This window comes from Chrysochloris asiatica, unplaced genomic scaffold (genome assembly GCF_000296735.1).
Source record: "Chrysochloris asiatica unplaced genomic scaffold, ChrAsi1.0 scaffold00083, whole genome shotgun sequence".
NCBI lineage: Eukaryota > Metazoa > Chordata > Mammalia > Afrosoricida > Chrysochloridae > Chrysochloris > Chrysochloris asiatica.
This window is the reverse complement of record NW_006408601.1, coordinates 6,083,923-6,108,320: the sequence shown is the minus strand read 5'-3', so window position 1 is coordinate 6,108,320 and position 24,398 is coordinate 6,083,923. Positions and strand designations below refer to the sequence as shown.

Below are 24,398 nucleotides of genomic sequence, written 5' to 3'. Positions count from 1 at the left end.
CCAGAGAAGCAGTGATGCCTGAAATATAGCTGCTTTTAATCTGGAAATCCCATTTTTGGGATCTGTAGCAAGTTTTCACTCTAATTTGCTTATTGATTTAATTTAGAGAAAGAATAAAATATTGTATTCTTTCTCTTTTAATTGTCTCAATTGATGTTGTATTTGTTAACTTTGAAGGTGACTATTGTAATAACACAATTCTTATGATAGCATTCATTAGTTTGATATCAAAATCTATCTTTAAAAGGGAGTTTAGAAAATTATTATCCTTAAGAATTTGAAAAAGTGTGTTTGTAAATCCAAACATAACAATTTTAATCATTCAACTATTCAACAAATATTTAGTTAGTGCTTATTATATGGCAGGCACAGTTGTAGACCAGTGGTCCTCAGCTGGAACATTTTGCCCCCACAGGAAATCATTTGACAATGTCTGGAAGCATGTTTGACTGGGGAGATGCGCCTGACATCTGGTAGATATGCTGCTACACAACCTGCAGCATATACAAGAGCCCCCAACAACAGAGAATTAAATAGTCCAAATACCAATAATGCTGAGGTTAGGAGAGCTTAGACATAGGGGTAATGCAGTGAATAAAACAATGTTTCTACTCTCATGGAGTTTCTCTTCCAGAGAGGGAAAATGAAAATAGGAAAATTAATCTATTATGAAGTATTGGGGTTGCAAGTCTTACCTAATGGAAATACCTACCTATCTACCTGGAGTCCTGGTGTGGTGCTGTGGGTCAATGCACTGGACTGCAAGGTCAGTTTGAAAAGCAAGATAGGCAGTTCAAGCTCACCACCCATTCCTTGAAAACCCTATGCAGGGTTGCTATGGGTCAGAACCGACTAGATGGCACTTAACAACAACACAACACAACACCTATCTACCTACCTACCTAAACCTGCAAGGGCAGATTAAAATATACAATTAAATTGTATTCAATTATTAGGACCCTGGGGGTACACTGTTTAAGTGCTTGACTGCTAAGTGAAAAGTGAGCAGTTGAAAGCCACCTACCACCCTGAAGAAGGATGTGACGGTATGGTACCAGGAAGATTTACAGCCTGGGAAACACACTGAGCCAGCTCTACTCTTGTCCCGTAGCACTGCTGTGAATTGGAAATGACCAGATGGCCATGGGTTATACAGTTATTTATACAGTCTCGGTTCTCTGCTTCACTTTGATCTTAATAACTAGAACTTGTATTCTAGCTAGTCATTTCTGACGAGCGTAGTCACATCTTCAGGCTCATCTTTCCAACTGCACATGTACTCTGGCTTTCAGTGAAGGAAAATTATTTGGTCTTAATAGTATGTATGTAAGTCTGTCTTTTTGAATAAAGTAAATTTGAAATTTGGTAAGGACCTGAGAGGAGCTGTTCATTAGTTTTTATAGGATGCAATTTACTGAGATCCCATAGGATGAATGGAATCTTTCTTGGCAGAGAACCTGTACTTAATGTGTGAACTGGATATTGTAAAAATAGTGTGACTTTTTTTTTTTTTTTTTTTTTTGTAAAAGCAAACAAATAAGAATAGTATGAATATATTCCTAGATACACACATATGTCCATATATGTATTTGTTGTTGTTAACTGCCGTCGAGTCGGTTCCGTCCCATAGCGCCCTGTACAGGGTTTCCGAGGCTGTAAATCTTTACAGAGAAGAAAGCCTCATCTTTCTCCCATGGAGCAGCTGGTAGTTTCGAACTGCTTACCTTGCAATTTGCAGCCCGATTCATAACCACTACGCTACCAGAGCTCCTTCCATATATGTATACATATATATATAATACTTATTTTATAGTTGAAATTACTGGACTGCTAACAGTTAAACTGGTGGTTCACACCCACCAGCTGCTCCTCAGAAACCCTGTATAGGGTCACTAGGAGTCAGGACAACAACAATAACAACATAGTTTAAAGAGCACTTTCTGTTTAGCTTTTATAATGCCTGAGCCTTATTATTATCCCCTTATTTTATAAGAAGAAAGTAAGCCTCAAATGGGTTAAGTGACATGGACCAGATTACTCATTTAGTAAACACGATAAGACTATAATAGATAGCTTAAGTGTATTTTGAAGTCTACTTTTAGTCCAGAATTTTGGACTTTGCATTAATCGTTGTTAACTGGTATGTAGGAAACAAAGTCATTTAGAATTTTTCTTACATAACTTCTTCTCGCTTATTGTAAAATTTAAGTAAATTAAAAGTAATTTAATAAAATTATAGACGAGAATGGTTTCAAAGTTAGCATGGCATTCTGAGGATCCCAAAGAGTTCACGGATTTTCAAAATTTTCATCTAATTGTCCAGAAGAAACTTCAATCCTAACAGAGGTTCATAGGGATAAAAAGAACTATGATGAACGCTGTATTATTCTGTGACTCTTCTTGGAGGAAAGTGGGTGGAATCTTTTTGCTGAATGCCAGAGGCCTCTTCCGAGGATTGCTGGGACTAGATTAGAGTTTCAGGGTTTTGCTGAGTCTCTTGGAGAAGCTGGTGAGTTGTGTCCTGGCTCATTCCTAGCCCGTAGTGCCCTCTGAGTGTGTTCAGCAGGTTGCATGCCAGCAGATGAAGCAGATGTTGGACCATACTGGAATGGAACGCCTGCTGCATCAGGAGCTGGTTACTCCTCTTGACATCTGGACGTTGCTGGGTCGGGATGCCTGCCTCGGGCCAGGAGGCTCCGGGAGCTGTGGGGCCGAGAGCACCGAGTCTTTTCTGCTCTTTAAGCAATTAGTGCACTGAAGCAGTAATAATGCTGGATTATCGCTTGGCTGCTTTCTTCTCAGGAATCTTGGGACAATAGAAGAGTCAGGAAGGAGCATTTACAGTAAAGTCATGTTCAGAGAAACAAGACTAATTATAGAGTATTAACGAGCTTTGTTTGAAAGGATTTAATTTACAAATAACTCTGGACAGTTTATGAAACTTTTTAAAACCATAAACCTAGTGGTTTAAAGTGGCTTTTCTGATTTAAAGTGGCGAGTGTAGAAACATATTATTTTAGTAATTTTTGTTTTAGAGTTTGATCAAGTTGTGCTACAGAAGATACAGTGTCTGGTTAAAACAGAAAATATACCACCACTCATAATGGCTGGGGGAAGATTCTTTGACTGAAAATAGTTGTGGGAAAGGAACGCTTTTAGGTTGAGAGACTGACTGGATTCTGCGCTGGCTTTTACAGTTTCACTTTATCACCCAGAAAACTGGGCTGCAGTTGCTGCCCAGAGCTTAAACCATCTGCTACACCAACCAATCTCCTATACCATATGTGTTATTTAAGCACACTGGACGTGGAAAGGGGTAGTAGTTTAACGTGTATTTTTCAGTGAACAGTTGTCACATGATGTTGCTTCTCTTCTTATAATTTTTCATTACTGAGACCTCTGCTGAAAGAAGCCTTCTTATGAACAGATTACGGCCATTTGTGTTCACAGTAATGTATTGGAGACTAACGCTGTGTTGCTCTCATTGAACCTCTCGTATTCTAAGGGGGTTATATTTAATTAACACTGGTGAGAGGCTGACCTGGGAGGCTCTGGAAAGTGATTGAGCAGCAGTTTCCCAGCTCTGTTCCAGTCATCTGGGAGAGAAATAATAATAAAAAAAAAATTAGAAAGTACTATTTTCTGAAATTCTCTTTAACTAAGCTGTATTTCAATGGGCCATTTAATGCTCAAATGGACAAAGGTATTACTTCAGTCATTGAATTGTATCAAACTCCTTCTCAGAGGCCCAGTTAAAAAACTCTGTAGGAAAAATGGTTTAGCATCACAGTCTTAATGTATGATCACATGGTCTGCTTAAAAAGAAAAGCAAATAAAACACAAGGAGAAACCCCATCACTGAGTGGAGTGGAACATGTGCCTTGGTCGTTTCCAGAGTGTAAGAGCCTCTACCTCACAGGATTTTGGTGTCTCACCTAGAAAAAGATACTTCTCTGTGTAGTATTGCTGCTTCCTAGACAGAACATCTTCCTCAGGTCCAATCAAGTGTTTGCTTCAGGGCCCACAGGCAGGTCCTTGCATACTGTGCAGTGAAGTCATTGGCTGAGACCTAGTACTACCAAGAGAAAGTGAAAGAGAAAGGTACAGGGAGACAGGGGCTGGGTGGTGCAGGACTGCTGAGATAGCAGAGGCCTGGATAGCTTGGATTTGAATGGAAATCTTTCATTTTTTCATCCTTTTATCGATGGTTTTAAAGAAAAAATTTTTAATTGCATAACAAGATCTTTGTTGTTGTTAGGTGCCATTGAGTTGATACCAGTTCATAGTGATCCTATGTACAACAGAATGAAACACTGCCCAGTCTTGGGCCAACCTCACAGTCGTTGCTACACCTGAGCCCATTGCTATCTCCACTTTGCCGACCCATCTTGCTGGGGGTCTTCCTCTTTTTCTCTGACCCGCCCCTTTACCAAACATGATATCCTTCTCTAGTGACTGGTTCCTCCTGACAATATGTCCAAAGTATGAGAGACAAAGGTTGGCCATCCTGGCTTCCAAGAAGCACTCTGGCTGCACTTCTTCCAACACAGATCTGTTTGTTCTTTTGGCAACCCATGGCACTTTCAATATTCTCCTCCAGCACTATAACTCAAAAGCTTCAATTCTTCTATGGTCTTCCTTATTCACTGTCCAACTTTTGCATGCATATAAGGTAATTGGAAATACCATGGCTTGGGTCAGGCACACCTTAGTCCTTATAAGATATCTTTACTCCTCAACACTTTAAAGTGGTCTTGTGTAGCAGATTTGCCTAATGCAATTCATCTTTTGATTTCTTGACTGCTGTTTCCATGAGTGTTGATGGTTGATCTGAGCAAAATGAAGTCTTTGACAACTTCAATCTTTTCTCCATTTATGCTGATGTTGTTTATTGGCCCACTGATGAGGATTTTTGTTTTCCTAATGTTGAGATAGTTGAGATGCAACCCATACCAAAGGCTGTGGTCTTTGATCTTCATTAGAAAGTGTTTTATGTCTTCGCTTTCAGCAAGAAAGGTTGTATCATCTGCATATTGCAGGTTGTTAATGAGTCTTCCTCCGATCCTGATGCCACATTTTTCTTCATAGAACCCAGCTTCTCACATTATTTGCTCAGCATACAGGTTGAATAAGGATGGTGAAAGAATACAACCCGGATGCACACTTTTCCTAATTTTAAACCATTTAGTGTACCCTTGTTCTGTTTGAACAACTGCCTTTTGGTCTATATACTGGTTCCTCATGAGCACAATTAAGTGTTCTGAAATATTCATACTTGGCAATGTTGTCTATAGCTTGTCATGATACACACAATCAAAAGTCTGTACATGGTTGATAATGCCCAGTTAAACATCTTTCTGGCATAACAAAATAGACATCCATAATCTAACTATATCTACTCATACCTACCTGATTTTATATCTACCTTTGATCGTATATCCTGATTATGAGCTACGGTCACCAAATGCATTTTTCTCTTTGAGTCTTCATAAATGAATTGGGTACAGGTATACCTCATTTTTTGAATGTTCGTTTTATACCACTTAGCTTTAAGAAAGGCCTACGTTGGTAGCAGTTTTGAGTAACTGAAAAGGAGTACTGGTGTCACTGTGGGTTTAGCATTGTGCTGATGAGTGCAAGGTCAGTGGTTAAATCCACCAGCCATGCCACAGGAGACAGATGGAGCTGTCTGCTCCTGTGAAGATTTATAGTCTCAGAAGCCCTACATAGATAGGGTTTCTATGAGTAGGAATCCCATCACTTGTCTGTCAGTTTGTCATACTGTTGTGGCTTGTAGGTTGCTGTGATGCTAGAAGCTATTCCATCCGTATTTTAAATACCAGCAGGGTCACCCATGCTGAACAGATTTCAGTGGAATGTCCAGACTACGAGATACTAGGATGAAGGAGAGGCAGACCACATCAGAATGTTTAGCCACTGAAGACCTTATAAATAGCAGTAGGACATTGTCTTATATAGTGTCGGAAGATAAGTTCCTTAGATTGGAAAGAACTCAAAGTATGGCTGGGGAAGAGCTGTTTCCTCAAAGTAGAGTTGACCTTAATGATGTGACTGCATCAAAAGTTTTGGGGACCTTCATTCACTGATGAGACCTTCATTCTCTGACTTAAAATAAGAACATCTGCAAAGATCCATTAATAATCAGAATCTGGAATATACAAAGTAGGAATCTAAGAAAATTAGAAGTTGTCAAAAATGAAATGAATGCATAAAGATTGATATATCCTAGGTATTAGTGAGCTGAAAGGGAATGGTTTTGGCCATTTTAGATCAGACAATTAAATCATTTACTATGCTGGGAATGACAAAGAGGAATGGCATCACATTTATCATCTGAACGAGCATCTCAAGATGTATCCTGAAGTACAATGCTGTCTGTGATAGGATAATATCCATACATCTGCAAGGAAGACCAGTTAATACCCTTATTATTCAAACTTACGTACCAACCACTAAAGCCCGCGATGATGAAATTGAAGAATTCTACCAACTTCTTCAGTCTGCAGTTGATCAAACATACAATCAAGATGCATTGATAATTACTGGTCATTGGAATGCAAAAAATTGGAAACAAAAAGTATTAAGAGTTGGAAATTATGGCCTTGTTGATAGAAATGATGCTGGAGATCATGTGATAGAACTTTGTAAGACCAGTGACTTCTTCATTGTAACTAAAATGTTAAAACAGTATTTGTTGTTTTTAAGTGCTGTTTTTGGTTCTGACTCACAGTGACCTTACAAAGGGTTTTCAAGGAGTGACTGATGGGTTTGAAGTACCGACCTTGCAGGCTACCTTCCTGCTGTAGCTGAAGAAAATTAAAACAAGTTTTTGAGAGCCAAAATATGACCTTTAATATATCCCACCTCAATTTAGAGATCATCTCAGCCAGAAGAGTTGTGGGATGGTATCAAAAACATCATATATGAAGAAAGCAAAAGATCTTTTAAAAGGTAGGGAAGAAAGAAAAGACAAAATGGACATCAGAAGAGACTCTGAAACTTGCTCTTTAATGTACAGTAACAATGGGAATGGAAGAACTGAGCCCGTAACGTGGGGTTTCAGAGGCTGTATATCTTAGGGAAGCAGACTGCCACATCTGCTTCCACAGAGTTTTGGTGGGTTCAAACTGCCTGCCTTTTGGTTGGCAGCGCAACACTTAACCTACTGCGTCACCAGGATCCTAAACCAAAAACTAAACCCACTGCCAGCTACTTGATTCTAACTCAAAGTCTGTAAAGTTTCCAAGACTGTTCATCTTTATGGGAGCAGATAGAACTTTCTCCTACAGAACTGCTGGTGGGTTTGAATTTGCTGCGGGTTTCACTGAACGGTACTTGATTACCAGGATCGGGGTCGAGATGTCCTTCATCCCCGGCCAACCGGTCACTGCCTTGGTGCAAAGAGTTGAAATTCACAAGCTTCACCAAGTGGAGAACTTAATCCTGGGCTTCAGAATTGGAGGTGGACATTGACCAGGGCCCCTCCCAGAATCCCTCCTCAGAAGATAAGACGGACAAGGGCATTTATATCACCCGGGTATCTGAGGCAGGGCCTGCTGAAATTGCTGGGCTGCAGATCGGAGACAAGATCATGCAGGTGAATGGATGGGATATGACCCTGGTCACCCACGACCAGGCTCGGAAGCAGCTCACCAATCGCTCTGAAGTGGTGGGGTGCCTGCTGGTGATGTGTCAGTCGCTGCAGAAGGACATGCAGCAGTCCATGCTTTTGTAGCCCTCGCCGCAGCCCCCACCTCTGTACCTTGACACTATTACTACTTCTCTGCCCCTTGTCTTGGCATCGGCTGAGGGCCTGCCGGGCCTCAGCTCAGCTCAGAAGGGCAGCCTCGTGGTTAGTGGTCCAGTGCTTATCCTACAGCACCAGTTTTTGTTGTTCTGTTGTTAAGTGTCGTCGAGTCAGATCTAACTCACAGACACCCTATATAGAGTTTCCAAGGAGTGGCTAGTGATTTTGAGCCACCAACCTTGTGGTTCAAACTGACCTTTTGATCCAGTGCTTTATCCCATAGCACCACACCAGGACTCCTGTTGTTGTTGTTATTAAGTGCCATCGAGTCAGTTCCAACCCATAGCGACCCTGTATAGGGTTTCCAAGGAGCGTCTGGTGAGCTTGAACCACAGATCTTGCGGTTCAAATGGCTTTGCAGTCTGGCGCATTAACGCACAGTGCCACACACTAGGATTCCTTAAAAACCAAACAAAACAGAAGAAGATATATAAAAATTATCAGACCTTGTTGTGGTATGGCCAGTGGGGACAAAGCCAAAATATACATTTATATTAACATAACAAGAGAATTAATTATTTTATTAGTTCACTGACACATTAATTCTCCAAATGTTTATTAAGTACCTACTGGTGTGAGGCTGCAGGATAATGCACTGGATTGCAAGGTTGGTGGTTCAAACTCACCATCCACTCCTCGGAAACCCTGTACAGGATCACTGTGCGTCAGAACCAACTCAATGGCATTTAACAACAACAACTGTCTATAATATAGGCTGTTTGTTATTTTGGGGATATGAGGATAAATAGAACTTGACCTCTGTCATCAGAGGGCCGGCCCACAGTATGGTAAGCATACAATAATGCCCACAGTATTATTGCTGTTAAGTGCTATCAAGTCAGTTCCAACTCATAACAACCCTGTAAAGCGTTTCTATGAAGCAGTTGGTGGGTTTGAACTGCTGACCTTGTGGTTCACCGTCCAGTGCTGATCCTACAGCGGCACACCAGGAGTCAGTGTTATAATTCATAAAATAGACACTTATATCAGCTAAAAATTGTGCAAGAGGGGGGAAGTGTTCAGCTCTGCTTAGGGAAGTACTGGGGATCTTTATGGATGTGGTGATGTCAGAATTGAATCTTGAAGGGAGAGTAGGTGTTTACTAGGTTTGTGGAGTAGAATGCAGAACGGTAGAGACATAGGAAGGGGTGAAGGCGCTCCAGATAAAGAACAGCTTACCCATAGGTGCTGAAGCCATAGGGAGCCCAGCACATTCAGAAGAGGACAAGCCGTCTGCGGCAGGAGCCGTAGTAGTTGAGACTTGAAGGGTAAGAATGGGGTTCTGTCACAAAGTACTTTTTATACCACACTAGGGAATTTGCAATGCATGTGGTAGACATGATTTTAGTCACACCTTAAATGCTAAAGTGGTATAAGGTGTGGTATTCTTCTATTAATTTCATCTCCACTTTACATTTCCCATTACACTAGATTTAATAGTTAGGGAACTGTGTTTGGTGAGATGGATAGTCTCTTTAGTACAATGGTACCCTGTGGTAAGTGAGACTGTACAAATAGTGTAATGATACATGCTGAATAAACAAAACTGCTTGAGACTGAACCGAAGCCAAGGTCCACCTATTTCCTGGGATTTGGGAAGATCCTGTAATCTGCAGTTTGCACTAAGCCCAGTCATATTAAGCCACTGCTTCTTGGTGAATGGGTCCTGATACTGTATTTCAAGCAAATGATGAAGCAAGGAGTAAAAAAAATCTATAAAGAAAAGCTATGGTTCTTCTAATTGTTAATGCCTTGCAATTATGCCCCTTTCTGGAATAATAAAATATTCCTTGGCAGAGGTCAGGATCTCTGCCACTGACTTATTTAACAGTTCCTCTGAACATCTGTCCTGCAGACTGTGCACTTGATTAGCAGACAAGAGGCCCAGCAGACTTACCCTGCTGTGTCCCTTTGTCACATTCGCACAGCTGGGGATTAACTCAGACTTTCCAGAAGAGGGCCAACCAGAAGGGATAGTAATGTTATCGGCTGATTCTGAAAGATGGTGGGAAGACGTGGGGGTGGGGGTGGGGAATAGAAACAAATGTTACCCTAGTACAATTCAGTGTTTTTAGGGTGACAATTACCACTTGTTTTCAAAAAGAAGAAAAGCCGCTCTCCCACTAAAAAAGGAAAGTCTGTTCATATCTGTGTGAGAACCTCATTAAGCTCTTGTTTCTAATGATGATGACTTCACAGTCGCACCAGGTCTGTGACAAGAATGCTCCTTTTGTATGTTGCTAATATGGAAACGATAAAATTTCCTATAAGAGACATATATGTTTATGTCGTGAGATGTGTTATTTGACAAAATGCTTTGTTCTCCTCATATTTTCCATGCCGAGTTTCATGCTGGGTTGTTTAGCTGGAAATCTTTGATTAATTAGTATTGGTTGCTGAAATAAAATAGACACTTGTTTTATGAGTCTTCTTGCTGAGCTGTAAATGATAGTAAAACATATAAGGAGTGGCAGAAAGAAGTGCTGATTTGAACCTCTGACCCACAACTGACAGAAAAACATAGGAGTATTCCTTCTGAGAGCTTCATAGAGACATAAATATTCCATGGAACACTCAGGATTATGCCCTCTTAACAAACTAAAGTTATGATTTTATATCATATAGCAGCGAGTATTTTTTAGGAGTATTACATCAGGAGACACTGAGATTCAAACAAAATCCCTCCTAAATTAAGGCTTTGAATGTTTAAAGGTTCTTCTCTGCTCAACAGTGGACATTGGAAACAAGAACAAAGTTCCTGTTCTCAAAATGAATAGCCAACAGTTGATTCCATTTTTAAAGAAGTGGTATATTTTATAAACTTAAATCATTTCTCAAAGCCATGTGAGCCTTTAGTTGTGTGGAACACAGAAGGAATGAGCTGGAAGGAGGAGACATTGCTAAAAACACAACAGAAACTACATTAGTCAGAGACTTCCATGCTTTAGGGATTGGTCTCTCTTTTGCTCCTGTTTATTTATTTTTTAACTCTCAGTTACAAAAGAGTCTCTTTTCTGGACTTCACTGTAAGCAAAGCCTACCTAACTGTCCCCAGTCAAATCAATTATTCCCTGTAATAGAGATTCAGTAGTAATCTATATTATTATAATGATTTCATTACAATGCTTCCATCTTACCATTTGTCTGAAAGCTCAGTTGAAACCTGTCCATTGTGGGTGAACCTGCTGGTATTTAAAATATTGGTAGCCTAGTTTCCAGCATCACAGCAACATGCAAACCATCATAGTACAACAAACTGACAGACTTGGAAGAAGGAGAGATTGACTACTTCTGAATATTAAGTCACTGAAAACCTTATGACTAGCAATAAAACAATATCAGCATGGGAAATTGTCAAAGATGAAATGGAACACAAAAACATCAATATCTTAGGCATTAGTGAGCTGAAATTGACTGGTATTGGCCATTTTGAATCTGATAATTACATGGTTTGCTATGCTGGGAATGACAAATTGAGGAGGAATGCCATCACATGCATCATCAAAAATAATATATCAAGATCTGTCTCATCATAGGATAATATCTCTATGCCTACAAAGAAAACCAGTTAATACAACTATTTTTCAAATTTATGCACCAACCACTAAAGCCAGTCAAGATGAAATTGAAGAATTCTACCAACTTTTTTAGTCTGAAAGTGATCATACATGGATTCTAGATGTATTGATCATTCCTGGTGAATGGAATGCAAAGGTTGGAAACAAAGAGCAAGAATAGTAGTTGGAAAATATGGCCTTGGTGATAGAAATGATACTGGTGATCCCATGATAGAATTTTGCAATATCAATTACTTCATTGCAAACACCTTTTTTTAACAACATAAAAGATGACTATAAACATGAACCTTATCTGATAGAGTACAAAGAAATCAAATTGACTACCTCTGTGGAAAGAGATGGTGGAGAAGCTCCATGTCATCAGCCAAAACAAGGCCAGGGACAGACTGTGGAACAGACCATCAGTTGCTCATATACAAGTTCAGGCTAAAGCTGAAGAAAATTAAAACAAGTTCATTAGAACTAAAATATACCTTGAACATCTCCCACCTGAATTTGGAGATCATCTCTAGAACAGATTTGATGCATTAGACATTGAAGACCAGAAGAATTATGGGATGACATCAAGAATATCTTACTAGAAGAAAGCAAAAGGTCATTAACAAGACAAGAAAGAAGGAAAAGACCAAAATGGATGTCAGAAGAGACTGTAAAACTTGCTCTCTAGCATAAAGATACTAAAGCAAATGGAAGAAATGAGGAGGTAAAGATCTGAATAGAAAATTTCAAAGGCAGTTTGAGAAGACAAAGTCAAATACTATCACAAAATATGCAAAGACCTTAGTTAAAGAACCAGAAGGAAAGAACACACTCAGAATTCCTCAACTTGAGGAAACTGATGAAAAAATTCAAATCTTGACTTGGAATATTTCAGAATTCTATGGTAAAATGTTGAATGATGCAGAAAGCATCAAAAGAAGATGGAAGGAATACGCAGTCACTATACCAAAAAGAAATGGTCAATGCTCAACCATTTCAAGAGGCATCATATGATAAAGAGCCAATGATCCTGAAGGAAGAAGTCCAAAGTGTATTGTAGGCATTGGCAAAGAACAAGGCACCAAGAATAGAATGGAATATAAATTGAAGTCTTTCAACAAACTGATGAAGTACTGGAGGCATTCACTCATCTATGCCAAGAAATTTGGAAGACAATTTCTGCCAACTGATTGGAAGAGATCCGTATTTATGCCCATTCTAAAGAGAGGAACTGACTCGATGGCACATAACAACAACAACAACAACAACAAAGAGAGGTGACCCAATGGAATGCGGAAATCGTCAGACAATATCACTGATAACCTATGCGAGTAAAATTTTACTAAAGAAAATCCCCAAACAGCAGCAACCATACATAGACAGAGAACTTCCAGAGGTTCAAGCTGGATTCAGAAGAGGACCTGGAATGAGAGATCATTGCTGATGTCAGATGGGTCTTGGCTGAAAGCAGAAAATACCAAAAAGATGTTTACCTGTGCTTTGTTGACTATGCAAAGGCTTTCTTTCGATTGTGTGGATCATGACAAACTATGGACAGCATTGTGGAGAATGAGTATTCCGGAATATTTAATTGTGCTCATGAGGAGCCTGTACATAGACCAAGAGGCAGTTGTTCAAACAGAACAAGAATACTGAATGGTTTAAAATTAGGAAAGATGTGTGCTATTCAGTCTGTATACTGAGCAAATAATCCAAGAAGCTGGATTATATGAAGAAAAACATGGCGTCACGATAGGAGGAAGACTCATTAACAACCTGTGATATGCAGATAATACAACCTTGCTTGCTGAAAGTGAGAAGGATTTAAAATACTAATGAAGATTTAATAAACCACAGCCTTCTGTATGGGTTGCACCTCAAATAATTTCCATATAAATGAAAAATGAATTGAAATTGTTAAAGACTTCATTCTTCTTGGCTCAACCATCAGCTCTCATGGAAGCAGCACAAGACCTCTTTAAAGTGTCAAAGAGCAAAGATGTCAGTCTCAGGGCTAAGGTGCACCTCTCCCAAGCCAAGGTCATTAACCTCATGTGCATGCGGAAGTTGGACAGTGAATAAGGAAGACCATGGAAGAAATGATGCATTTGGGCTATGGTGTTGGAGGAGAATATTGAAAGTACCATGGACTGCCAAAAGAACAAACCAAACTGTGTTGGAAGAAGTACAACCAAAATGCTTCCTGGATGCCAGGATGGCCAGGCTTTATCTTTAATACTTCAGACATAATGTCAGAAGGTACTAGTCTTTGGAAATGAATATCATATTTGGTAAAATGGAGGGTAGGAGCAAAACGTGTTGGATTGGCACAGTGGCAGAAATGATGGGCTCAAAGGTAGCAATGATTGTGAGGTTGGTGCAGGTCTAGTGACCCATTCTATTGTGCACAATGAATGGGTCACTATGAATCAGTATCAATTCGACGGTACCATACCACTTATTGTATTGTATCTATCCTTGTGGTATTCAGCATATCTTATTTTTCTATCTTTCATATCTTTTTGTATCATTAATAAATTTTTCCTAAACTGAATAAAAATACCAGTAAGGGTTTTTCTAAAATTTAGAGTAACTTTTAAAAAGAATGTACCTATAAGTAAAAAGTAAGAAAAGCTTCATGTCTTGACTGTACTTTAGCATTATCTTGAGAGCATTGTGTTCTAAGAACTTTACAAACTCCATGCTCCTTTCTTAGGGAGTTGTTGTTATAAGTGCCTTCGAGTCGGTACCGACCCGTAGTGACCCTTTATAGGGTTTCCAAGCAATAACTGGTGAGCTTGGACCACTGATCTTGTGGTTCAAACTGACTTTACAGTCCAGCGCATTAGGCCACAGTGCCACACCAGGACTCCTCTTAGGAGTTTTTGTTGTTGTGAAGTGCTGTTGAGTCGGTTCTGACCCATAGTGATCCTGTATAGGGTTTCCGAGGAGAAGCTGGTGAGCTTGAACCGCCAACCTTGCAGTTCAAATGGCTTTGCAGTCTGGCTCATTAACCCACAGCGCCACACCACGACTCCTCTTAAGGAATAGGTACTGTTTATTATATCTCTGCAGATGAGGAAATTTAAGGCCCAGAGAGGTTAAATAACTAGCCCAAGATCACAGTAAATTGTAACTGTTGTTGTTGCTAAGTGCCATTGAGTCAGTGCCAACTCATAGTGACCCTATATAGGATTTCCGAGGAGCAGCTGATGAGCTCAAGCCATCGACCTTGCAGTTCAAACTGACCTTGCAGTCCAGCGCATTAGCCCGCAGAGCCACACCAGGACTCCAAATTGCAACTGTAGTATGCACTTAATCACTGTGCTGTACTTTCTCTCATAACTACATTATAAGACTTTACTTTTGTACATTTCCACTTGAGGCCTTTGTATTTACCATTACCTGCTTCATATGTGATAGAACATTTTCACTGTAGGCTATTGAGATATTTATCAGGACCATCTCTAGTGACAGTATAGTACAAACTGTATGCCTATTACATACCATTTGAATGAATCTGACTATGGCTGCCATGTATAAGATATCATTCCTTCTGCTAATTAGGGAGTAAGCCATGGGTATTACTGTAGGATACAGATGGCATATTTACATACTGCAAAATATGCTGAAGTTCTCAAATTGGCAATAGTAATAATTTGCAGTTTAAAAAATGACAGTTAGTGGAGTTGTCCCTGAAATAGGGTAAAACATTTATTTGAATTTTTAAAAAACACAGAAGAAAACATAAAAGGAAAGGAAGAAGAAAATATTTTGTATTACCTAGTTTAGCTGATCACTTAAAAAGAAAATTCAAAATGCATGCTTATAACCCTCAATATTTTTAACAAATGCACACTGAACTTTAATATTATGTGTATGAAATTTGTGTTTAGTAAATCTATATATTTTCTCATGCATATAAATTTTGTTAGTTACTATGATTCCTGTGTTTAATCTTGCAAAGTCAGCTGAGAAATTAACACCAAGTTCAATTTAAAAGTGTTTTTAATAAGCACTCTCATTTCTAACATGCACTATTTGTTCTGTACAATAACAATGAAAAAAATTAGAAAAATTTATACTTTTCTTTTTTATGCAATTTTATTTTCCCAAGCATGCATTTTTATTCATTTAATAAGATTCCTTTTGTCATTATATACTCACTCTTGTTTGTTTTCATTCTGTGTTGTTTGGGGAGACCATTATGAATGGAAATCAAAGGGCATAGAAGCGGGGCAGTTGTATAATATTTTTCAAGCATCAGCATCTGGTTCCTTGGCAGTCATCATGGACCAAAGCAACGCAGCACTGGCATGCCTCCAGGTTCTCATGTGGCTATTACTCAGGGATTTCTAGGTCTGCCACATTATTTTATCAGTGCTTCTGAGAAATCCAGAAACTCCTAAAGGAAGCCAAAGTCCTCTTCATAGTATATGAGGTCTACATAATCTGGCCCCCTTGCTCTCTTTCTAACATCTGCTCCTTTCCCCTGCTCATTCAGCTCCAGACACTCGGGCCTCCGTGCTGTTCCTCAGACATTCCAAGCGCTCTCTTGTCCAGGACTTCCACATGTACTTGGCATCTACCTAGGATTCTACTCCCAGATAATGGCATGACTTACTCCTTCACATCATTCAGGTCTCTATTCAAAGGTCTCTGAGTGCCTTTCCTGACCCTTCTTTATTTAAAAATCCTGTCCTCTTTACACATCTGGTCATTGTATATTTCATATCTATGTGCTTGTAGAGCTGAAGGTCTGGAGGCAAGACAAGCAATGTAACTTTGTGATTGTCTTCTCCACCCACCCCTCAAGCCACTCGCTGCTCACTTTTGTTTTCTCCAAACCTAAAATGATACCTGTCCCATCATCATTATTATCGTCAAATGCATTCAGGTCGGTTTTCCACTCAGGAGTGACCCATGTGACAGAGTAGAAACTGCCCAACAAAATTTTCTAGGATGTTGTCTTTACAATGAAGGAGCCCTTTGTTGGTGCAGTGGTTAAGCACTGGGTTGTTAACTGAAAAGTTATCAGTTCAAACCTATCAGCCTCACCATGGAAGAAAAATGTAGCCGACTGCTGTGAACCAAAATTGACTTGATGGCAACACTTGTTTCGTTTTATAATCTTTACAGGAGTTGAGGGCCAGGTCTTTCTCCAATAGAGTCACTGGTAGGTTTGACTCTTACTCTTTCAGTTAGCAGCCAAGTGTTAATTTCTGCGCCACCAGCCACCTTGACCTGAGGTGGTGGTTGTGGTTGTGTACCGGAGTTGGTTCCAACTCATAGTGACCCTGTATAAGGTTTCCAAGTCTGTAAATTTTATAGGAGCAGAAAGCTTCGTCTTTCTCCTATGGAGTGACTGGTAGATTCGAAATGCTGACCTTGCAGTTAACAGCACAGCTCCTTGTGTGGCACTGTGGGTTAATGTGCTGGACTGTAAGGTTGGTTTGAATTGCAAGGTCGGTGGTTCAAGCTCACCAGCTGTTCTTTGGAAACCCTGTAAAGGGTCACTATGGGTCAGAACTGACTCGATGGTACTTCACAACCAACAACAACCAAGGCTCCTTCCTTGGTCCATGGTCATCACTCAAGTAATTTTTGAATGAGTGGATACAGAAATGAATGAATTTATCTTTTGTTTACAAAGAAATTATGCTTTTAATTATTGGGAAATGAAAATAAAAGTAATGTTTATTCATTTATGTCATACACATATATGTTGTTGGTGGTAAGTGCTGTTAAGTAGAATCTGCCCCGCAGAGGTGGATCTCCTCATAGGAAGTCTGATCCATTCCCATAATGCTGATGTTCAGCTGCTCTCATTATCGCCTACTTCTTCAAAGGTCTTGCTTCAAGAACTCAATTACTAATTGTTTACATGACTGTATTTGTATTACTGTAAATAAGATATTATGTATTTACACATTTTATTGAGCACCCTGAGAGAGTCAGCTTCTCTCTGAGGAAGTAGCAGAAGGAGAGTGTTTCTTGTTAAAACTTTTGGAGGTTGTCTTGTTTGCCCTTAGTTCTTTGAACTTGTGAAGCTACATTCCATAAGGAAATACTCTTCTGCATGCATGCAATTTAGATCTTGCAATTGGAGAAGGAATTCCAGTGGACTTTTTGTGATAGAGGTTTGGATGCTTTGTTACCTCATGGTCTCCAATTGTTAAAGAAAAAAATTCCCATTGTCTTTGACCTGACCCTCCCTCTGAATCTCTTGTTTTTTAATAGCTTCTCTTCTCCTCCATATCCACCATTATCTCTACTGGATCCCCCTCATTAGCACAATGAGTTACAATAGAGGAGTAAGCTTCCCAGTGCTTGGGGAAACAGGCAAGAGGACCTCTAGCCAAGAAAACTCTTCTTTCAATTCTTTTTTCTTTACTTGACATTCTTGAGCAGGCTGCTGGGGAAAATGAAATGAATTAAACCAGTTCTGGCTCTCAGGTGATTTCCAATCAGTGCTTGTCCCAGTTTTCCTTTGGTTTTGGTGGGAAAGGCTTTTGGCCGAAGTCTCTAAGGGGGCAAAAATAGGTCTGCTCTCACCTGAGAAAAAATTTTAGTCCTTGATGTGTATTTGCGTATACTTTAATTTAAAAAATCCGAAAGCACCTCAGCATAATGCTAATTATCTTAACCTGATTACTATGGTTACATTTTAAATGTATACATTTTAAAACAAATGTTAAAATGTTGTTGTTGTTAAGTACCATCCAGTTGGTTCAGACCCATCATGACCCCTGTATAGGGTTTCCAAGGAGCGGCTTTTATGGAGTTGTTGTTGTTGTAAAGTGCTGTTGTTGTTGTTGTAAAGTGCTGTTGCGTCAGTTTCAACCCATAGTGACCCTGTCTAGGGTTTCTGAGGAGCAACTGGTGAGCATGAACTACCGACCTTGCATTTCAAATTGACTTTGCTGTCCAACGCATTAACCCACAGTGCCACACCAAGACTCCAATGTTGTTGTTGTTAAGTACCATGGAGTCGGTTCTGACTCATAGTGACCCTGCACAGGGTTTCTGAGGCTGTAAATCTTTACGGGAGTAGAAAGCCTCATCTTTCTCCCATGAGGACTCCATTGTAAATAATTCTAAGGTGTCTAAGGATTATTTTCAAAGCACTTTTAGGGTAAATTTCTCATTTAATCCACAGAGAATCATGGGAAAACATCCACTTATGCAATCCAACCAAAAAGCTTTGATATTGCCATTTAGTGGGTACTGACTCATAGCGACCTTATGTACAACAAAACAAAACACTGCCCAGTCCTGCACTAACCTCACAATCATTGCTACGCTCCAGCCCCTTCCTGCTACCAGTGTGCCAATTCATCTTTTTAGGGGACTTCCTAATCTGTGTTGGCCCTCCACTTTACCAAGCATGATGTCCTTCTCCTGGGTTTGCTCCCTCCTGATAATATGTGTGAAGTTTTAGAGACGATGTCTGTCCATCCCATCTTCCCTAGGAACATTCTGGTTGTACTTCTTCCGACACAGATTTGTTTGTTCTTTTGGTGGTCCATGGTACTTTCAATATTCTCTTCCAACACCATAACTCAAATGCAACAATTCTTCTGCAGTCTTCCTTATTCATTGTCCAACTTTCACATGCATATGAGGTTATTGAAAATACCATGGCTTTGGTCAGGTGCACCTTAGTCCTCATACTGACATCTTTGCTCTTCAACACTTTAAAGAGTTCTTTTAGCAACAGATTTGCCTAATGTAATACATCCTTTGATTTTGTAACTGCTGCTTGCCATAAGTGTTGGTTGATCAGAGTAAAATGAAGTCTTTGACAACTTCAATACTTACCTTGGTGTTATTTATTGGCCCAGTGGTGGGGAATTTTGTTTTCTTTCCACTGAGGTACAACCCATACAGAAGACTTTGGTCTTAGATCTTAATCGTTAATTCCTCTTCACTTTCAGCAAGCAAGGTTTTATCACCTACATATCACGGTTGTTAATGAGTTTTCCTCCAACCCTGATGTCATGTTTTTCTTCATATAATCCAGCTTCTTGGATTATTTGTTCAACATACAAGTTGAATAAGTGTAGTGAAAGAATACAACCCTGGCATGCACCTTTCCTAATTTTAAGCCATTCAATGTTCCTTCGCTTTATCTGAACAACAGCCTCTTAGTCTATATACAATAAAGTGTAGAGCAATACTCATTCTCCACAATGTTGTCCATAGCTTGTCATGATCAACACAATTGACAGCCTTTGCATAGTCAATAAAGTATATGTAAACATTTTTCTGGTAGTCTCTGCTTTCAGCGAAGATCCATCTGACATCAGCAATAATTTCCCTTATTCCACATCCTCTTCTGAATCCAGCTTGAACTTTTGGCAGTTCCCTGTCAATGTACAGTTGCAGCTGTTTTTGAATTGTCTTTAGCAAAATTTTGCTTGCATACAATATTAACGATACTGTCCAATGATTTCTGCATTCCTTTGGGTCACCTCTCTTTGGAATGGGCACAAATATGGATCTTTTCCAGTCAGTTGACCAGGTAGCTGTCGTCCAAATTTCTTGGCAGAGATGAGTGAGTGCCTCCAGTGCTGCATCAGGTTGTTGAAAGAATTTAATTCGTGTTCCATCAATTCCTGGAGGCTTGTTCTTTGCCAATGCCTCAGTGTACCTTGAACCTTTTCCTTCAGGATCATTGGCTCTTGATCATATGCTACCTCTTGAAATGGTTGAACATGGACCATTTTCTTTTTGGTACAGTGAGTCTGTGTATTCCTTCCATCTTCTTTTTATGCTTTCTTCATCATTGAATATTTTGTCCATAGACTCCTTCAATACCACAAGTCGAGGCTAGAATTTTTTCATCCATTCCCTCAGCCTGAGAAATGCTGTGTGTCTAGAATCACACCAACACACAACCCACTGTGAGAAACGTTGATACCCCTACCAACAAATCTGTACTCATTTTAGCTAGAGTGAGGTTTTCTTTATTCAATTTTGAAAAATTGGGTACCCAACCCAGTAGACACGATCAGACACTACTCATGGCTGGCTCGCAAAGAGTTTTATTCCCATTTTAACTCCGCCACCTCCCTCCCCCCACCCTCACCCCCCAGTTACACATGATCTTAATAACTGTTCTTTTTTTAAAGTTTCTAGTCCTAGAACAGATTTCTTTCCCTCCTCCCCCAATTCATCCTGCTTACATATCCCTGGGTGTGAATCAACAACTTATGTCTGGTCTCGCAATCTCATGCGCCCTTTATTCTTGAAGATGGACCATCTTGAGAATTTCTCACACCACCACAGTATGCAAACTGACTGGCGAGAAGTAGAAAAGCTCTGGTAGAAAAGACAAATTGTATTTGCAGTCAGTTCCCTAAAGAACAGAATGCAAGGAGAAATGGTTAAGCATGAACACTGGACAGAGAAAGCAGGGAACTTGGGTTCTAGATTTTTTCAACCTACTGCTTTCCAGCTGATATTCTTAGACAAATAACACTCTCTCTGCTGATGAGTTTTTGTCATCTGCAATGCAGTGGAATCAGATTAAGTGACATTTGCAATTCTTTCTCCTGCTAACTCTGTGCATCTTGTGTTTCTTTGAGAGACAATCAGTGACCCCAGGTACACACCCTCAGAGCTCAAAGAAAACAGAAAGAGAAGGATTAACTCTTTCTCCAAGCTCCTTTTGGAGATGATGTGAGAAAGCTAAAAATAAGGGTATGGGTAGAAATTATAGCAATTCTGAGCAAATAGAAGCAAAACTAGAAATGAATTCATTGCCAGTGTCAACAGTTGTTGTTAAGTACCCTCGAGTTGATTCTGACTAATAGCAACCCTGTTTAGGGTTTCCAAGGAGCGACTGGTGAGTTTGAACTGCCAACCTTGCCGTTCAAACCAACCTTGCTGTCCAGTGCATTTACCCACAGCATCACAAAAGCATCTATTAAAGGTTAGATACTCTGCTAAGGATATAAAGACAAATACATTCACTTGCTCAGAATTTGATAGTATAGAAAGCAATTCCACAAAGTACACAGGAAAAGAGGATCTGCTAAGGCAGGAACACAAAAGATGCAGTGCTCAGGTAAAACTTCAAGGAGGAAGCCAGTTTTCAGTTGAGACTTCAAAGGTGAGTAGATCTGTTCCTGTAGAGATGGTTAAGTGCTGTTAAGTCGGTTCTGAATCCTAGTGATGCTGGATAGTGACCCTGTTTGTGGCACTGTGGGTTCATGCTCTGGACTACAAGGTTGGCGATTCAAGCTCGCCAGCTGCTCCTTGGAAACCCAATACAGGGTGGCTATGGATCGGAACCTATTCGAGGTCACTTAACAACAATCCACATAGAATGTCTGAGGAGTGGTTAGTGAGTTTGAACTGCTGACCTTGCAGTTAGCCGTCCAGTACTTGTTCTACGGTACCACAGCTGGACTCCTGTAAAGATTACAGCTTAGAAAACCCAATAGAGCAGCTTGACTCTGTCAGAAAGAGGCAAAATGGACAGCATATGACAATAACAGCTAGGAATGGTACCCAGGAGGGGCTTTGGGGAGGTCAATAAAGCACCTCAGAGTAAATACTTGTTTGGGCATCTACCCCCTCTATGGGTATACTTATTTAGATATCATATACACTCACTACTATCAGTCTGTTTATTAAAACTCGTTATCATCAGGTTGATTCTGACTCATAGCTTATATGTGGCTCTGCTACTGTATGCTGTCAAGTCAGCTCCAACTCATAGCGACTCTGTGGAGGGTTTCTGAGACTGTAAATTTTTATGGGAGCAGAACTCTTCATCTTTCTCCTGTAGAGCAGCTGGTGGATTCGAACTGTTGACCTTGCAGTTAAGCAGTCTTACATATGTAACTCACCAAGCTACCAGGGCTCCTTGGTCTGTAGGTTGTTGTTAAGTGCTGTTGATTGGGTTCCAACTCATTGTGATCCTGTGTAGCAGCTGGTAGGTTTTTATGGTTTGCAGTCCAGTGCTTATCCTGCAGAGCCACCACACTTCAGTCTGTATATTAGGAAGTGATGAAACTTAAATTATACCATCTTAAAAATATATTTTAAAAGGAAGAATTGGGCTATGATCTAAACAGAGTGAACAAGAAAGAAAGGGGGAAAGATAGCACTAGAAAAGCTCGCAGAATGAGGAGGCAGACTTGGAAATGGCGCTGGCCTGTGAGAGGTGGAGCGGTAGTTCTTCCCGCAGCCAGCCCCGTTCTTACTTCCTGTCCCCACAGCCAGTTTTCTGTGGAATCAAATACTGTGGGTGTTCAACAAGCACCTTCTATGCTGAAAACAAGGACTTCAATTCTTTCCTACCATAAAACAGCTATATTTCCTGGATCATTTTGTTGACACTGAGGTTTATGAGAAGTAAAAGTATTCATGATCACTTTCAAATAATTATTTTAATATGTCTCCCCCACTCCGCCTCAGTTTGCAGTGACTTGTTACTGACACACTTTCTTTCCTATACAGAACAAGCACCAAATCCCGCTGTTTAATTACCCCTTTGTTTCTACCTTCACACTGCTGAACTTGGCCACCTTTATTAATGGTAGGAAGAGGGATAGTGGTTACTATTTTTTTGAGAAGGTTCACAAAACTCAGGATTTGTCTGGAGACTTAAACCAGACTCGGGGCTTGCTGTTAGCAACATCAGTCAAATAAATATTGGCATTCCCTTAAGAATGATTCCCTACCCTACTATTTTTTTGTTTTGTTTTGTTTCCTTGCTGGTTCTCATATTGATCCCTTGAGAGGTGTGTGGTACACAAGAACAGGATCTGAGTTATTTTTAACCTGGGTAGCTGGGCTAGGGCAAAGACTAGTACTCCACAGATCCTAAGCAATTAGGCATTATGTGGAACTACAGAAAACTGGGTAAACACACATGTAAAAGTAAGAGTTGAAAATTTTCAGTAGTGTTTGTTAAATCTGGTTTTATAGACTACAGGTATCACTTGCTTTTTGAAACTTCATGTTATGACACTTCAGTTTTACCGAAGACCTTTATTAGTACCTGTTTGCATTAACTGATAGAAATCCGAAGAGGATTTCCACTTGTACAGAAAGGGAAAACGCAAAACTAGTGTTCAGCATTTAGTTTGCAGTAAGCAATTAAAGAGTCCACGCGCACCCCCAGCAGCGAGAGTGGCACCTCCAAGCTCCTTCCCCGGGAACTACAGTTAGCATCTCACTATCCAGCCCCTGTAGCTTCGAACTGTGTCAGTGAACACTGTATATTAGTATTACATTAGGTTTTTGTATTATTTGTTATGATTTGGTAGGTTATTTTTTGGGTCTGGGAATACTTAAAAATTTTCCCTCCATATATATAAATTAATGATATTGCATCTTTGCTTTATGCTATTTCAACTGGCAAAACCATTTTCATACAGGAACACACTACTTTTGGATAGCGGGGCAAACATTTTTTCTTCTCTTACTTTCTTCGTTCTCCATTAATGGACAGGTGGTACTTGAGGAAGAATTTTGTTTTTTTGTTTTTTGTTTTTTTTCTCCTCTCTGGGCCAGATTATGACAGGCCACTTGAAAATGCCTTTTTTCTTTCATTGAAATGACAAAACACAGGAGGGTTTAATCCACAGAGAAGCAGTATGTGAGGTTGTGCCTGCTTTCTAACTATTGGTTTTCATATATGGGATCATGGTGGTATCAATTTCTATTTTACTGAGTTCTCTTTTTTCTTCCCACACTCTTCTCTTTCCCTGACCAGTTTATTAAACTTGTGTCACCAGGGTATTTAAGGTGTTTGGTACTTTACCTCACAAATTTATCTAAATCAAAATTATGCCCTCTGCTCCTTGGCTGATGGTACCATTAACCCTTGTTTTCCTATTTGACAACTGTGAAAGGCTATTTTTGAAAGAGTAGCTGAAAGACATCTGGAAATAGAGTTTCTACTTGAATACTTTGCATAGCAGCTTTATCAGAATCTCTCTTCTCCTTGGACACTGATTTTTGTGTAAGTAGCTAGGAACAAGAGATGGGTTCCA

At 39.8% G+C, this 24,398-nt stretch overlaps 1 protein-coding gene and 1 pseudogene across 5 annotated transcripts in view; both read left to right on the top strand.

Moving 5' to 3' along the window:
* SOX6 (SRY (sex determining region Y)-box 6) overlaps positions 1 to 24,398 on the top strand; it is a 691,777-nt gene that overhangs the window by 526,179 nt on the left and 141,200 nt on the right. The gene's annotated exons all lie outside the window — the stretch shown is intronic.
* LOC102842502 lies at positions 7,381 to 7,756 on the top strand (annotated as a pseudogene).